Source organism: Balaenoptera borealis, assembly GCF_965194805.1.
Source record: "Balaenoptera borealis genome assembly, chromosome: 6".
Taxonomy (NCBI): domain Eukaryota; kingdom Metazoa; phylum Chordata; class Mammalia; order Artiodactyla; family Balaenopteridae; genus Balaenoptera; species Balaenoptera borealis.
In genome coordinates this window covers 34,578,119-34,595,927 of record NC_138863.1, presented here as the reverse complement: position 1 = coordinate 34,595,927, position 17,809 = coordinate 34,578,119, and the positions used below count along the sequence as shown (strand labels likewise).

Sequence of the window (17,809 nt, the reverse complement as noted above, 5' to 3'; positions counted from 1 at the left end):
GCCCCAGGGTCGCGGCCCCGCCCCCGCCCCCGCCCCCGCCCCCGCCCCCGGGCTAGCAGCGAGGGGCGTGGCCTTTAGAGTTAGGGGGCGTGGTCGAGAGGAAACTACAATCCCCAGCAGGTCGTGCGCTGGTGCCGTGCAGGCTGCTGGGAGAATGGGTTTCCTCTTCTCTTCCCCAAATGTGTGGGGGCTGTCATTGACCTGGAGTAGCTGTAAAACTGAAGTCGCCGAATGATGATGTTGTGAAGTCGCCCGTCCGTTCCTGCCACGCCCGGGCGGTTACTGGCAGCAGCGGCCGCTTCTGCTGCTCCTCTCAGGCTGCTGCCGCTTTAGAGGCTTCTCCCCGAGCAAGCGCGTGCCAAGGACGGAGGACGCCGGACCATTCCTGTGAGTAACCTTTCCGCGCACGACTCGAACTTGCCCTTGCCATCCTCCCTTGAAGGCAAAGGAACCTCCCCACCCCGCGCTCCTCCCGGTCTTCGGAGGTCACGCGCGGACACCGGAGCCTGAGCTGGGTACCGGAGGACTGGGTCCTCGCCGGGGCCGTCCCCCCTCCACCTCCCGCCGCGGTGGGAAGCGGGTGGTTTCCCAAGTGTAAGTGCGAAGTGTTGGGCGTTGGGCTCTGGCCTCGGGGTGCACCCCAGCTGCACCTCTCAGGATTGGCAGCATCCCATCCTCTGCCGGACAGCACCCACCTGGTGCCCCATCCTTGAGCGATAAGCGGCTTTAGTGTCTGGACGTTAAACCTTAAGCCTTGGTCGCCATCTGTCATGTGAGCGAGACGAGAGGGTATTGGAAAGAGCTCTTTCTGTGTTGAGTTGGGCTTTTCTTGCGATTGATTTTGAGCCAGACACCGCACGTCTTTTAAAAGAAAGACGGTTGCCTTTAGTTTCAAGCGTAAATAATGGATATTGGCAGATGTCCTTTTAGAACCAGAGTAAAGATAATCTCCTAAACACTTAAAAGATTTCTGGGACATTATAATAGCGGTGAACTCAGTTACTTGCCCATGAACCTTTTATTTAAACCTGCAGTTTCTGCGTCAGAAACTAACTTTTCACTGGAAATTCCTCAAGCTAGAATGGACCATAGGAATAAAATGAAATTGACTCTTCCAGTTTTGTTTTGTTTTATTTTATCTATTTCAATGATTATTTTTTCCTGACCTTCAAATCTTTGCTGTAGAATTGGAAGCTACAGCATGTTAATAGCATGTTAATGGTGGTGCAGTGACATTTGTGAAGAAATTGTGAAGGACATTTGGTGGGGATAAAGGGCAGGGATGAAGACACTTGATCATTTCAGCAGTTATTCCAGCTTTCTGTTTTTAAAATTAAGTAATGTTCAACAAGTCTCAGACATTCAGCAAACACATACTGTATGAAAGACAGTGTTTTATTATTTTGCAGATTTTTATTCATATGATGAGCTGGGTCAGAAAGACAAAAATTTGAGTACTTTCAATCAGCCAGGCATCTCAGTTATGAGCTGTATGTACATTCGATCACTTAATCACTATAATAACCCTGTTGCATAATCTGAGGCTCAACTTTGCTTATGTAACAAGTGGAGATTCATACCTAGATCTGCCTTACTTCAAAGTTACAGATCAGGTAACTTGTACCTACTTCAGAAATTACTGACCTTAAAGGTTGGATGATTAAAAAGCATTTTCCAGCGTTATTTCGTAATACTGGTTCCTACTACATACCTTGGACATCTAGAATAAGTTGTGAACCCTGCTTTAGTACTTTTGAACCAGTTATTCTCTCTGCTTGTAATTCCCGTCCTCCACAGAGCTGCTCATTAAGACCCTGAAAGCCCGTTACAAATCCACCTGTTTACTTAATGTAAGCCATGATAGGACTGGCCTTTCATCTCAAAGGTCTTTCCAGTTCAAAGGTTTAGTGGTTCTGAAATTGAAAATATGAGCCAAGGGGTGTTATTCTCTACTGCAAATGGTTAACATCTGTAGTCGCAAAGAGTAGAAAAACTTGTTTCTTAAGATTTTTTACTTCAATACCCAAAATATGTTTAAACACCAATATAAGGAATGAGGCAGATGATATTATTTCATGTTTATTTTGATCTTTGTTTATATCATCCATACCAGTTTTTGAACCTCTTTAGTTACTATCCTGTTTAGTTGGTAAGAAATCTGAGGCATTAAAGTAATATTCACATTTAAAATAACTTCATAATTGAATGAACTAAATTATTCATGATTTCCAGTCATATTAGTTCAGATTTGCAGTGATCATATAATAGGAAACATTTGTATAGTACTTACTAAGTGTTAGATACCCGTGTAAATATTTTACCTGTATTAACTTATCCTCACAGTAGCAGTGTGAGATGTTTTTAACAGATAAGCAACTGAAGCAGAGGATAAGTTAACATACCCAAGGTCATTCAGCTACTAAGTGGTGGAATTGGGTGTCAAACCCAGGCAATCCCAGAATCTGTACTCTAACATTTATTGAGCACCTACTGTGTACCAACCCTACAACTGGATGCTTTTATTATAATTAAGTCATTTATCTTTATAACTACCTTATGTAGAATGGAAGGTCAGCATTTAGTGACTTGTCGAAAGCCACAAGATAAGTAATTGGTATAGCCAGGATTTGAATTCATGCTTGCCTTTCTTCAAAATCCATGTTCTTCTACTTTCCCTAAATAATCAAATCTGTAGTAAATACCTTCAATGGAACAGACGCTGTGCTAAGTGCTAGAGATTTAGTCTCTGCTCTTAAGGAATACAGTCTGAAGAAGGAAAGAGACAACTGGGATAGTGTGTTAATGGGATAGCAGCATACAGAGAGCAGCATGCAGAAGGACTATGGGAACACAGAGACAGGGCAGTGAAATCTGCCTGGATGGGAAGGCTTGGGCCAGTCTTGGAAAAACAAATAGGAATTAGCCTGGCTAAAGAAAAGGAGAAGGGTTTGTTGTGGGCTGAATTGTGTTTCTCCAAAATTTGTAAGTTGAAGTCCTAGCCCCCATAACCTCAGCATGTGACTGTATTTGGAGATGGGGCCTTTAAAGAGGTAATTAAGTTAAAGTGAGACCTTTAAGGTATGTTTTAATTCATTCTGACTGGTATCCTTATAAGAAGAGGAACTTTGGACACAAAAAGACACCAGGGATGTGTGCATATAGGAAAAAAAAAAACCATGTGAGGACACATTGAGAAGGCAGCATCTGCAAGCCTTAGGAGAAACCAATGTTGCTGACTCATTGATCGTGGACTTCTAGCCTCCAGAACTGTGAGAAAATAAACTTCTGTCGTTTAAGCTACCCAGTCTATGGTATTTTGTTATGGTGGCCCTAGCAAACTAATGGAGAGATGTTCTAGCAAAAGGAATGACATACAAAAAGCTTTTGAGCTGTGGCCGGATGATTAGGTTTTATGGTAAAAAGTGTTGAGAGATGAAGCTGGAGACTAGGCAGGGGCCATATTTGGAGGAATTTGTGTGAGACTCTAAGGATTTTAAACTTTATCCTAAGGGGGATGGAATGGAGGGGCTTTGTAGCAGTGGGAAAACATTAGGTCTGCATTTTAGAAAGATACTCTGTGAGCCATGGGAGGATGGATTAAAGGGGGTAAGACTGGAGGCAAGAAGATCAGTTAGGTGTCTTATTGTCACAGGAAACTGAACTAAATATTTTCTCAGAATATTGAAATGTCAAACTAAAACAGAACCATTGTTAACATAAGGAAGATTTTAAAGGACACAACTAACCCTTAGGGCATACATAAGAAGATTTAGGAAGACTTTGTATATACCTATTTAGTACCTAGAGACTGGCTTCATTTTGCTTTCCATAGATAAATAAAGCTTTACTCATGTATCACAGAACATTCAGTATTTTTCCACTCTATTTAATAGACACTTTTATGATGCTTATACTGTTCTAAGCCAAGTCCTCTGACAACTTTATGAAATATCTACTCTTATTATCTCCATTTTATACATAAAGATATTGTAGCATACAGAGATTAAGTAACTTGCCCATGGTCACATAGCTAATAAATGGTAGTATTAAGATTCAGATTCAAACAGTCTGTCTTCAGAGTCTGTGCTTTTAGCCATTATACTATGCTGTTGCCATATATTATTTGTCAGGATCTTCAAATACCTATGAAAAGAGAAGGAAGGAATACAGAAATAAATTGGGTATGTTTACCATGGGGAGTATATAGTTTACCAGAGGAGATAAGGAACAATTGCAAGGTTTTTTGAAAAAAGTGTTTCAGAGAAAAATGGAGAGTATTGGGAGACAACACTTACTTTGAGTTGGGGCCTCTGAGAGAGCTTGGTGGGAAAAGTGGCATTGACCTGGGGTGTGAAGAATGTCTAGACTTTGGGTACGTAGAACGGGGAGAGGACATTAAAGACGACATAGCATGAACAAAGTCATTGGTTTGGGAATTTCCTGGTGTGTCTAGGGAACTAGTAAATATAATCCTTTGTTTTGGCTGGAATATATTACGTGGTTGGAGAAACCAGTTTGGGAGATGGTAGGTGGGGGGCAGCAAATGTCTGAGAATGAGCACTCTTAGGGGAGTGAGGGGCAAGGAAAATTGTGAGGTTTTTAAGCCAAATGATTGAGGTGTATACTAGAAGTAATTATCTTTTAGGAGAGGATCAATAAAGTCCATCTAGTCCCAACTTAACAGGTAAGTCCTATTTTACTGTCTCACAGATCCCACACATCCCTCTTACTGTTTCTATTCACCTAGTTTATGCCTTTATTACAATAATTCAGGCATAACGTGGTAAAATTTCTTAATTATTTTTCTGTCTCTAATCTCTCCATTCCTGAAATTTGTCCTGTATTCTGACTCCAGATTTATTTTTCAAATGTCACTTTCCACTTAGAAACTTGCTCCCCCTCCTACACTGTTGGTGGGAATGTCAGCTGGTGCAGCCACTGTGGAAAACAGTATGGAGATTCCTCAGAAAACTAAAAATAGAATTACCATATCATTCAGCAATCCCACTCCTGGGTATATATCCAGACAAAACTATAATTCAAAAAGATACATGCACCCCTATGTTCATAACAGCACTATTCACAATAGCCAGGACATGGAACCAACCTAAATGTCCACTGACAGATGAATGGATAAAGAAGATGTGGTACATATATACAATGGAATATTACTCAGCCATAAAAAAGAATGAAATAATGCCATTTGCAGCAACATGGATGGAACTGGAGATTATCATACTAAGTGAATTAAGTCAGAAAGAGAAAGACAAATACCATATGATATCACTTATATGTAGAATTTAAATGATACAAATGAACCTACCTATTAAACAGAAGCAGAATCGGGGACATAGAGAACAGACTGGTGGTTGCCAAGGAGGAGGGAGGAGGGAGAGGGTTGGAGTGGGAGTTTGGGGTTAGCAGATGCAAACTGGTATATACAGAATGGGTAAACAACAAGGTCCTACTGAGTAGAACAGGGAACTATATTCATTATTCTGTGATAAACCATAATGGAAAAGAATATGAAAAAGAATGTACATATATGTATAATTGAGTCACTTTGCTGTACAGCAGTAATTAACACAACATTGTAATTGAACTATACTTCAATAAAAAATAAATTCAAAAAAAAAAAAAAGACTTAGAACCCAGTTGTGACCAACTGACCAAACAATATTGTTTCATGGTAGAAAAAAAAAAGTTTTAATCAAAAAAGAAAAAAAAAAGAGGGGCTTCCCTGGTGGCACAGCGGTTAAGAATCTGCCTGCCAATGCAGGGGACACAGATTCAAGCCCTACTCTGGGAAGATCCCACATGCCATGGAGCAACTAAGCCCGGGCGCCACAACTACTGAGCCTGCACTCTAGAGTTCACGTGCCTCAACTACTGAAGCCCACGCACCTAGAGCCCGTGCTCCACAACAAGAGAAGCCACCACAATGAGAAGCCCATGCACTGCAACGAAGAGTAGCCCCTGCTCGCTGCAACTAGAGAAAGCCCGCGTGCAGTAACGAAGACCCAACTCAGCCAAAAATAAAATAAATAAATAAATTTATTAAAAAAAGAAAAGAAAGAAAGGAAGGAACTTGTATCCTGTGGAATCAAGTTCAGACTTCCTAATCTTTTTTTTTCTTTTTTTTTAAATAGATCTTTATTGGTGTATAATTGCTTCACAATACTGTGTTAGTTTCTGTTGCACAACAAAGCGAATCAGCCATATGCACATGCATGTCCCCATATCCCCTCCCTCTTGAGCCTCCCTCCCATCCTCCATATCCCACCCCTCTAGGTCATTGCAAAGCACCAAGCTGATCTCCCTGTGCTATGCTGCTGCTTCCCACCAGCCAACTATTTTACATTCGGTAGCGTATATATGTCGATGCTACTCTGACTTCGCCTCAGCTTCGCCCTCCCACCCCATGTCCTCAAGTCCATTTTCTATGTCTACCTCTTTATTCCTGCCCTGCAACTAGGTTCATCAATACCTTTTTTTTTTTTTTTTTAGATTCCATATATATGCGTTAGCATATGGTATTTGTTTTTCTCTTTCTGACTTACTTCACTCTGTATGACAGACTCTAGGTCCATCCACCTCACTACAAATAACTCAATTTCATTTCTTTTTATGGCTGAGTAATATTCCATTGTATATATGTGCCACATCTTCTTTATCCATTCATTTGTCAGTGGACATTTAGGTTGGTTCCATGTCCTGGCTATTGTAAATAGTGCTACAATGAACATTGTGGTGCATGTCTCTTTTTGAATTATGATTTTCTCAAGGTATGTGTCCAGTAGTGGCATTGCTGGGTCATATGGTAATTCTATTTTTAGTTTTTTAAGGAAACTCCATGCTGTTTTCCATAGTGGTTGTATCAATATACATTCCCACCAGCAGTGCAGGAGGGTTCCCTTTTCACCACACCCTTTCCAGCATTTATTGTTTCTAGATTTTTTGATAATAGCCATTCTGACTGGTGTGAGGTGATACCTCACTGTAGTTTTGATTTGCATTTCTCTAATGATTAGTGATGTTGAACATCTTTTCATGTGCCTCTTGGCCATCTGTATGTCTTCCTTGGTGAAATGTCTATTTACGTCTTCTGCCCATTTTTTAACTGGATTGTTTGTTTTTTTGATATTGAGCTCCATGAGCTGTTTGTATATTTTGGAAGTTAATCCTTTGTCTGTTGTTTCATTTGCAAATAGTTTCTCCCATTCTGAAGGTTGTCTTTTTGTCTTGTTTATGGTTTCCTTTGCTGTACAAAAGCTTTTAAGTTTCATTAAGTCCCATTTGTTTATTTTTGTTTTTATTTCCATTACTCTAGGAGGTGGGTCAGAAAAGATCTTGCTGTGGTTTATGTCCAAGAGTGTTTTTCCTATGTTTTCCTCTAAGAGTTTTATAGTGTGTGGTCTTACATTTAAGTCTTTAATTCGTTTGGAGTTTATTTTTGTGTATGGTGTTAGATAATGTTCTAATTTCATTCTTTTACCTGTAGCTGTCCAGTTTTCCCAGCATCACTTATTGAAGAGGCTGTCTTTTCTCCATTGTATGTTCTTTCCTCCTTGATTGTAAATTAGGTGCCCATATGTGTGTGTGTTTATCTCTGGGAATTCTATCCTGTACCATTGATCTATATTTCTGTTTTTGTGCCAGTACCATACTGTCTTGATTACTGTAGCTTTGTGGTATAGTTTAAAGTCAGGGCACCTGATTCCTCCAACTCTGTTTTTCTTTCTCAACCTTGCTTTGGCTATTTGGGCAGACTTCCTAATCTTAACTAGCCAAATTTAAAGCCCCAAGTATCTTCCCCATAATCATTCCCACTTAAGTTGGTCTGTACACTGCTGTCAAATTGGCTCTGCCTGCTGTTTGCTTTGGGGCCTCTTTTTCTTTCTATGTCCTTTACCTACTGGATACCCCCATTCTCACTATTGAAATCTTTCCATCCTTAAGGAGCCCTGTATTAAATCTTACTCCTGTGTGAAGCCAGGCTACTTCAGCTAGAAAAGAACTCTCCTCCCACTGACTATCTATACAACAGTTCTGTTCTAATACTCATTAGTTACTTATTTCTTATCTGGTGGTATTCTCTTATATTCTTACATTTCTTTGATCATTAGATCTTAGATCGAATCTAGATCATGGAGATCATTGGAACTTTCCCCATCAGATCTTAGATTTCTTAGATCTTCATCTTCCCTTAAGACAGAGACTGTTGTGTATTACTTTTTATCTCTTTCCAGTACTTTTAGTTCAATTCAAGAGGCATTTATTGAAAGCTGTCCTGTAAGCAGGTAGTTGACTGGTTGTTAATTGAGATCATTTATTGAAATTTCTTTTGGGGGGGGTGTGGTGGGATGAACTGGGAGATTGGGATTGACATATATACACTAATATGTATAAAATAGGTAACTCATAAGAACCTGCTGTATAAAAAAATAAATTTAATTTAATTTAAAAAAAAGAAATTTCTTTTATAACTGGCTTCTTAATATGTAATGTTCTGACTTTATTGCTAGCTTTACTACGGACTCATGTAACCTTGGGGACGTTCTGATTAACTGCACCCTGTATTATGGTTTATTCATGCTAGAAAATGAGCACACAAAGTCTACTCGTGGTATAGAAGTGGAACTAATTCATGTTGTAAAGATCATTGAGGTCTTTGAAGCTTATCCATATATCTCTGTCAGTTTGCCAAACTGTGAGTTCTTTCTTTTTAGAAAGGTTTCTGACAAGTCATGAAGAAGGAAGGAATAGTTCAAATAAAATAGGGTCTAATTTAAGAGTGTCACACTATGTTGTTTAACAATGGAGTTGATAGTTATACATGTTAATGGTGAAAGAATTCACCCACCAGTTCAGTTAATAGTTCATTTCAACAACAAATATTTATTGAGTTGCTTGAGCTCCTGCCATTGTATTTCCATTCTGATCAGCAAGGAGGAGGAAAGGGAGAAGATAGCACCTTCCCCCTTCCTGTCTGGAGGAGGACTTCCAGGAAGTAAATTGTAATACATGTTGGGAAAGAAACATTAGATGCGGAGTTAGAAAATAAAGGTGGTAGGGGAGGCTACTTCAGATCAGGTGGACTGGTAACGTCTCCCAGAGGGTGACTTTTCAGCTGAGACCTGAAGGGTGAGAAGTAGTTACCATATAAAGAACAAGAGGGGAGAGTATTTTGGGTACAGTGAACAGTTGCAAAGGCCCAGGATAGGAGAGAGTGTGATGAGGAAGTGGAAAGAAGTGACAGAAGGCCTGTGACTGAGTATGAGCAAGGAGGAGAGTGGTACAAGATGAGGGAGGAGAAGTAGTCAGGGGCCAGATGGGGCTGAACCTTGGAGACTGATTTGAAGTGTGGATTTTATTCTGTATATTATGAATACTTTGAATTTTTTTAAAAGGAGTTTAGTTTTAAAAACTTTATTCTTGTTGCCTTATGGAGAATAGAGAGGAGATTAAGCATGGAGTCTGTTAGGTTTTTCATATTCTAAGAGATGATGATGGCTTGAATTAGGGTGGTAGAAGAGGGGATGAAGAGAAGTGGGTGTGTTTGAGATACATATTGGTGTTAGACTATACAGGATTTGATAATGGATTGAATGTGGCAAGGTGAGAGAAAGGAGGCATCTGCTATTCAGTGGATCAGTTCAAGGGATCATAGTCAGCCTGTGAGAGATTTGAGTGGAACTCAGGAAGAAGTCTGGTCTGAATAGCCTGATTGGGAGTTATTAACACGAAAGAAGTGGTTAATCTGTGGTCGTGAATGGTTTGCACAAAGGTACATGAAAAACAAGTACATGGTCACAACTGGAACTCTGGGATCAACAACATTTAAGGATCAAGGGGAGGGAGCTGGGTGATCCAATGGAGGGATTTGAGAAAGAGCATTCATTGTAAGATGTAGGCTCCAGGAGAGCCACAGGAGGAAAGTTGAAGTGGGGAATGGTCAGTAATATTGAACCAGAGCTGACCTAAGATAACAACTAAGAAGGTATGATTGGATTGGTTAGCAGGGACTATTGGTCACTGAGGGGAAAGTGGTTTCAGGAAAAATCAGATCACAGTGAGGTTGAAGGATGAATGAGAGATGAGGAGAAGGGCATGAGAGTAATACTCTGTGAAGAAGCTTGGCTGAGGAAAGCAGCTAGAGGGGAACCCAGAGTCTTGGGGAAGGGAGATTTTTAAATTTTTATTTTATCTGTTTTTAATAAAATAGAAGACTTTGGACATGATAATAGGCCAAGGAAGAGGGTGAAGCTAGTGGAGTATAGGGATAACCAGTAGAGCAAAGTTTAGAGAAGTCAGGAGTAGAGACTGACAAGTAACGTACATTTCATTATTTTTTAACTGGATGGACATATACACATGGTAGGAAAATTGGAAGGAAATAATGAAAAATAAGTTTCTTTCCCCCTTCTGTCTTCCAGCCACGCAGTTCCTCTTCTTAGAGGATTGCTAATTTCCACTGCCGTCAATAAGTGTATAAATGTATGACTGAGATTATGTTTGTACTTAATTCTCAGAATTTGGAGAGAAATCTAGCTATAGATTATGTGGGTTTATTGGTGGGAGGAATGAGAGAAAGAGATGGAGAACAGATAGGGGTTCAGAGAAGAGTGAGAAAGGTGTGGTATGGAATTGTCTCAGAAAAGAAGGGCATTGAAGAGGATAACGGAGGGCATGTCTATGGGGTGACGCCCATGAGTGAAGAATTTTCAGCAGCCCCTCTCCACATGGTTTTGTGACCTTTTCAGGAGAACTTAACTACTTTATATTTAAAATGTGTGTCAACTTAGAGAATGGCTTTCTCAAAAATTCATCACTTGTGTAAAGTAAGTACATGTTTGGGGTCCAAGTGCCAGAACTCTGCTTTCAGCTCTTAATTGCTTTCAGTCATAGGCATGTTGCGTAGTGCTTTGGGGTTATTCAGACGAGTGGTATAAATCAAAACAAAGGGAAGCTTGTTGGTTAAGAAAGAGCACTCTCTGTCTGAAGGCAGAAAGGAAGAGGAGACTGGAAACCAACTACAATGTCTCCGAGGTGGCACTACTGTTCCTAAAGCCTTTAACAACCTAAAAAGAAATTTTCTTTTCAACCATTCTCTTTTTAGCTAGTACTAGGCTAAACCGCTGAGTGTGACTTTGTTTTATTTTTAGTCACAAAATTGAAAGATTACAAATGAGACATATTATTGATTGTGAGTTTCTTAAAGATATTTGGTCATTTCTTATTTGGTATGGGGCTTATTTTAAATACATTCATAAACAGCTGCAAATGCTCTTTGTGGAAAACATGATAAAACTAAGCAGTGAGCCAAAGGTTCAGGTTTAGCTTTCTGACAAAACTGACAACTCATTCTCTTTAGTTATTACAAGAAAAATGGGTACTGTGTCACTGCTATAACAATGATATATCACCCTTTTATCAACAAACTCTTATACAGAGTTCTTCATAAAGCAAATACAGTGCTTTCTTTCAAATATTCAATCTTAACTTGATTTTGTTTTTCAAGGCAATTCATTTAGTTGATGCTGGACTGAAGTGTATTAATAATCAATTTTGTTCATTCAGTTACTTCTGTAATTCAGTGCGTTGACATTTTTAATCATTAAGCTTATAGTTGGGCATGTATTGCGAGCCTACTGTATGTCAGTTTCTTTAAGGTTTGGGGCATACAAAAATAAGATACCTTCTTTCAAGGAGCTCATAGTGTAGTGAGGAAAAACTTGAGCATACAGTCTTCTGGGAGCATCCAAGTAGGGGAGTCAGTAAATACTGATTAAGGAGCAAAATCACAATAAAAAATTTTAAGATTTCCTAAACCATTTTCTCCATGTTTCCACTGTATTTCTCTATAGCGATTAACAGTAAAATTCTCACAAAAGAGACGAGGACCTATACTTTTCTTAGGAGACAGTAAAGAAAGGACAGAGCATATTCATAGCCAGCCTAGAGAAAAGAACACCAGATGAGAAAGGCACTTGGTAACAGTGCCAAAGGAAGAGAAGCAAGCCAGCTGAATCCCTAGTGCTGGAGGGATGAAAGAAAAGGTACTTGAGGAACTAGCCAAGGGTCAAAAAACAGGTCCTAGGGTTCGGTCTCAAGCAGACAACTTCTGGGTTCTCTGATAATCTGGTTTCTCAGCCAACAGCAGGTTAGAAAAGGGAGAGGCACACTGGCAACAAAGGTTGATAGCCTCACAGTGAGGGAGAAAAGAAAATTAGAAGTGGACTTACGTCTCCAAGAAATTAGCAATTTGAGATCATTTAGTGTAGGGAGAAAGAACTCTTTAAAAGCTTATAATCCTGGAGCATATCGCCATAGTCACCATAATACAGTAATTGCTAGTCATAGTTGTGCTCCTGAGTCATCAACTTCTTTTTATTCTATGCTACCTAAGGACTTTTTCCCCCTTCCCATGGCAGTCTGTTGGACCTTTCTCATTACCATGTCTTAACTTTAAGGAGAAAACATCTTACTATCAATGTTTCTAAAATAAAATGGGTATGGGGTGGGAGGATTGGGTACAAGTTTCCCCTGCTATCAGAAAGTAGAGCGTTCCTATGAAACCTTTTGGAAAGCCAGTATAAAGTGAAGTAATTACCTTAGGACACATCTTACTAACAGCTGCACAGAATAAGTCAGGATAAAGCACAGTTGGTCACAGACACGGTTCAAGGCTATAGAGGCTTGATGCTGAGATGCTGAGCGTAGTTCCCTGGGAAGGAGCTTGGTGGTGCCCCTCTCAACTGCTCAGGGTGCCCACTGCCTCTATAACACTTCTCTGCAAAACAGATGCCTTTTTTCATTTTTTTTTAGTTAGAGAAAACAGGTACTAATGTAGGTCTTTCATAAAAGCAAAGTGGCATAAAGTCAACTTTCAAAAAGCGGGGGTTACAGGTATTAAACGTTTTGTGGTTTTTTGCCACACTGTTGTCAAACCCGTTTCTAGGGGATGTTTTCAACTTCAATGTAACTGATGGGCTTAACTGATATAGCCCTGCTTGTATGCTCACATTTGTTACTGAAACCCATGAGAGGCCTATGCAGATCTTTGTAAATTGGGTTAAGAAAGCCTTCAGTTTTCAGATGCTCTAACCGTCTTCTGTTTCTCATGTGGCTCCATTTTCTCCCTACTGCAGATTGCAAGGATGTAACTTGACTACAGGTTGATTCATTCATTTAACAGATGTTTATTGAATGCCTGGCATTTGCAAGGTATTGAGATATAGATGGACTTAATTTTTTGGAATAAGGATTTATTTTGATCCATAGTCCACTTATTATTTTTAGCAGCTCAGAACAAGTAACAGATTGATTGATTCCTGAATTTCATTGGCAAACCAAAATCATCCACTACATGTCAATTCTCCCTCAAAAGGTAACCTTATCTTGAAGTCCTGGAGGTGACTGTGACAACTGGTTTGGAAAACTGAGTCTTATGTCTAAACCATAATATAATTTGAATGTCTCTTGCCTAGTAGAATTATATTACTAACATGGTTATATGTCTTAGGTATGAAGAATTCTAGAATCATTCTAGAATTATATATGTTTATAAATATGTTTATAATAAATATTCTATCCTGACCATCACTCAACCGCATTTTAAGTTACACCCTGTTCCTGGTCATATAAGATTGCATATCCTGGTGCCACTGATTACTTCATTGATCTGAAGAGCTATCTTGCCTACAGTTTTTCTTTAGACAGCTTTTGGAAACTTACTTCTAAAGGCTTTAAGTATTTTAAGTTTAAAATAACTGAAAGATTTAGAATCATCTTAAGCCACCAAAAGCAAGTTTATGTTTGATTGTTAGAGGAGACAGAAATGAGGACACAAAAGAATCTAAAAAAGAGAGGATATATGTATGTGTATAACAGATTCACTTTGCTGTACACCTGAAACTAACACAACATTGTAAATCAACTATACTGCAATAAAAATTAAAAAAAAAAATGAGGACACGGATTTTGAACTTCTTCTTGAATTTCTGTTTTTAAAATTTGAATTTACCTTACTGCTCTGTGAAAGTGCTGTTTCAGGGCATCTTCTTGGCTATTTGATTTGAAGGTAAGTCTGGAAGAGCAGATTATACAGAAGTCTTCTTAAGTCTGCCAGCATGATTATATCTGTTTGGTTTATTTCTTAACCTTCTGTGAAGTGTTTGTAGGTTTTCAGGTGATGGTGTCTTTTGATTTACTCTACTACCTAAATTTTACCAGTCAACGTTGAAAGAAAATGCTTTCTGATTTGTTGTGGAAGGATTTATTTGGTTCTAGAAGTATAGTACATATTTTAGTACCCACATAATCTATTATGTAAAATGCCTCTGCTCGAGATGTTTCCCCCCATTTTTGGTTAAGAGACTAGGAAATCCACAAACTTTATAATGCCATTTACTCTGCATTATCCATTTTTGAAGACCTATAATTGTTTTTTTTCTTTTTTTAACCATTACTTTAGTCAAAAGGACGTAATTTTCTATGTTTAAAAAAAGATTTAAAATATAATAGCTGTGATGACTTTATTAATATCCTGGAATATAAATTCCTGATAGCAACCACTCTTGTGAATATTTTAATATGTCTATACCCAAATGTCGTCTGAGTATCCAGACAGACCCCTTAAGAACTAAACATTTGGCTTGAACGTTCAGTTTCATGTTATGGAGAAGCCAAAAACCCTCCCTAAGATTTCTGCAAATTCCTAGTGTTCTGTGGCCTCTGAGTTACTGCCATCTGGATGGGATTTCTTCCCCTTGCCTGCTCTCTCCCTCTCCAGAGGGGAAAAAACAAACAGTTGTTTCCCTAGTCTTATGCAGAGCATCTTTGCCTTCCTTTGATGCTGCAAGGCCTTACCTTCCACCATAAGTGCCTTTTCCATGTATTTTCCTGAACAAAAAGCATTTCTTTCCTAAGAGGAGCTCCACTGTTGATGTTAAAATGATGAAATGTGTGGCTTGTTAGGTTTAATTTGATAATAATAACCTTTACAGTAACTTATTTTCTCCATTTACCAAACTTTCAAAAATTTCAGTTATTCACACGAAACTCAGTCTCAGTTCTTTAAAGAAGTTATAAGAAAACCCTATGCTGAAAAAGCTTTTGCAGTGTTAGAATTGATTATACTATATAACATTGTGTAGCTCTTTTGCCAGGTGGTTCAGAGAAGATAGTGCTCTCTTAAAAGGATACAGAATTTCCGATAGAGTTCAAGTATGGAGTTGATCTTTCTCTTAGAGAACTAAATCAAGACTATTTTGTGAATGTGTGCAAGAAGTCTACCCTTTTGAGGTTTGTATTTAGTAATTTTGAGCTATTTTCTATCCGATTTTCTTTGACTAAACTACATATGACGTCACTAAATTATTTTTGACTGCCAAATAATAATTTGCCATGGTTTTCACATTTCTAAGCCAATCATGATCTTTTACAGAAACAAGTTTGAAAAAAATGGGTTATGGTAAAAAGGGATAAAACTAGAAATGTATAACTAGTAGCCAATGCTGGTTTTAGGATTTTTATATATCTACTATCTTTTTTGATACTCACTGTCACTGGGAAATCATGCAAAAGTTGGAATTCCTGTCTAGAAGTAGAATTTTGAAAATATGATGTTGATACTATTATACTTATTCAGTTACTTGTTGCATTTTCTTTAAGAGTTTTGTGTCATTGTTTTCTTCTGTGGTGCAAAAATACTGTGATTTAGGGTATAGACCAGAGGTCAGCAAACTATAGCCAGTGGGCCAAATCCAGCCAGTTCTATAAGCTAAGAATGGTTTTTCCGTTTTTAAAGGGTTAAAAACAATAACAACAACAAAGATAATAGATGACCGAAGGCTTACATGCTACCCAGCTTTTTACAAAAAAGTTTAGATTCTTGAGTTTTAAAGTGGATGAACAATTGTTAGAAAGTCACTGATGGAAAAAATTGGTGGTTATATAATTGTATATTCTGAATACTGTGTAATTCATTACAAAATGAGTTACATTAAAAAGATGGCATAGATTGACAATATGTTGGCATGGAAAGATAACTGAGTAGGCTACTAAACGCATATCAACAGTCTATCTCCCAGTGAAGGATGGTAAAAGATTACAAGGAGCTTTTATTTGATTGTTCATATTTATCTACTGCCTGAATTTTTTTGAATGAACATATGACTTTATTTATAATGAAAAACAAAGGTGCACACATGCATATGTGTGTGTTGTATTTGTGTGTTTTAAAGAAAAAGAGAGAAACCGAATGGAAATTTCAGTGTCACTTGTGGCTGATTTTCATCAGATGATAAATAGGTTTGTTTAAGGAATGTAACTTATTATGTACCACTTTTAAACTGTTGTCATCTTTGAACTTTAAACATTTTTCCCTTCAAAACTTTTACCAGGTAACCAAACACATGAAGATGTCAACATTGAGGCTTAATCTCACTTGTATTTTTTTTTAACCATTTCTTTAGTTGAAATCTAATTACACTGCTTTAGAGCAGCTAGGTAATAATATAAAAGCAACATGGCCTTTTAAGAAATTGTCAGGAACTGTGCCCCACATAGTTTACATTGCAGAGATTGCTAGTTCTGCATACATTGTCTCCAGAAAATGTTTTCATGTCCAGGCACATGTTCAGACATTAAGGATTGAAGAGTTGCAATAATAATTATACGATAAGTAGTCTGTCAAAAGAACAGTCGGATTTCATAGATTTTTAAAAATTTTCCCTTTTATCCCCATACCTTGCTCCAAATTCCCCTACTCTCCGCGCCCCAAGGCAAGCATTTTAATGTATTTATAATAGAGAAAAAATTTAATTTATGTAAATTGCATTGTGGTGTCTCTCTCCTTTGCTTCCTGCTTTATTCACTCAGCACTGTACTTCTAGTGCTGTGTTGTTCCATGGTATGTATCCACATTTTACCTATTACTCTCGAGAGAGTAGGCCCTCAGCTTACTACCACAAATAGCAATGCAGGAAACAATCTCACACCTGTCTCTTTATGGGCTGATGTGAGAATTTCTTTGAGATAGATATACCTGGGAGCAGAATTGCTGGATCCAAGGGTACGTGTGTACTTAATTTGACAACATAGTTTCCATGGTTCTTTTGAATGGCTGCACTAGTCTGCATTCCCATCATGGGCTTTTTATTTGGGTAAATTTTTGTAAGAGTTTCTCTACGGCCAGTAGTTAGTGACAAGAAAGGATTACCTTAGGTGAGAATAATTGTTAGAACTCCTGAATTATTGTTAGGTGGCAATCCCAGATGAGATATAGAGCCATGCTTTTTATAAAAGCATGTTCTTTTTGAGAGCTAGAGCTGTTGACAATGTGGAAGCGTAGGAACTGATCTGAATCCTATCTTCTAAGTCTGCGTCCCATGACCAGGTACCATGAAATGGTGTTGTTTGTATTTTATAATGCTACATCCTTATCTATTTAACTTTTAAATTATATTAAGCACATAAGTAATGCTCACTGTTTACAAAATACTATTATATATGCTTTATAAGTATTAACTCACTTAAGCCACATAAAATAGGTACTGTTATTGTTCCCATTTTATAAATGAGGAAACTGAGACACAGAGAGATTGTTTTAATACTACCAATTGGTGAATGTAGATAACTAATGAAAAGTCTGTGAAAATAAATGGTTTATGTAGTATATGTTATTTCGTAGTCCATTACAAATACAAAGGTGCTATTTAACTTTTCTGACTTTAACTTTTGAATACCAATATGTGTAACTCATTGAAATGCCAAATGGGAAAAGGAAGCATATTTACTAACATGT

General features: G+C 38.2%; 1 protein-coding gene across 2 annotated transcripts in view; it reads left to right on the top strand.

Moving 5' to 3' along the window:
* The first annotated feature begins 91 nt into the window (after nt 1-91).
* TRAK2 (trafficking kinesin protein 2) overlaps nt 92-17,809 on the top strand; it is a 65,993-nt gene continuing 48,275 nt past the window's right edge. For both annotated transcript variants that reach the window (XM_082397323.1, XM_082397321.1), the window contains exon 1: nt 92-387. The gene's annotated coding sequence lies outside the window, so the exon portion shown is untranslated. The remainder of the gene's footprint in view (nt 388-17,809) is intronic.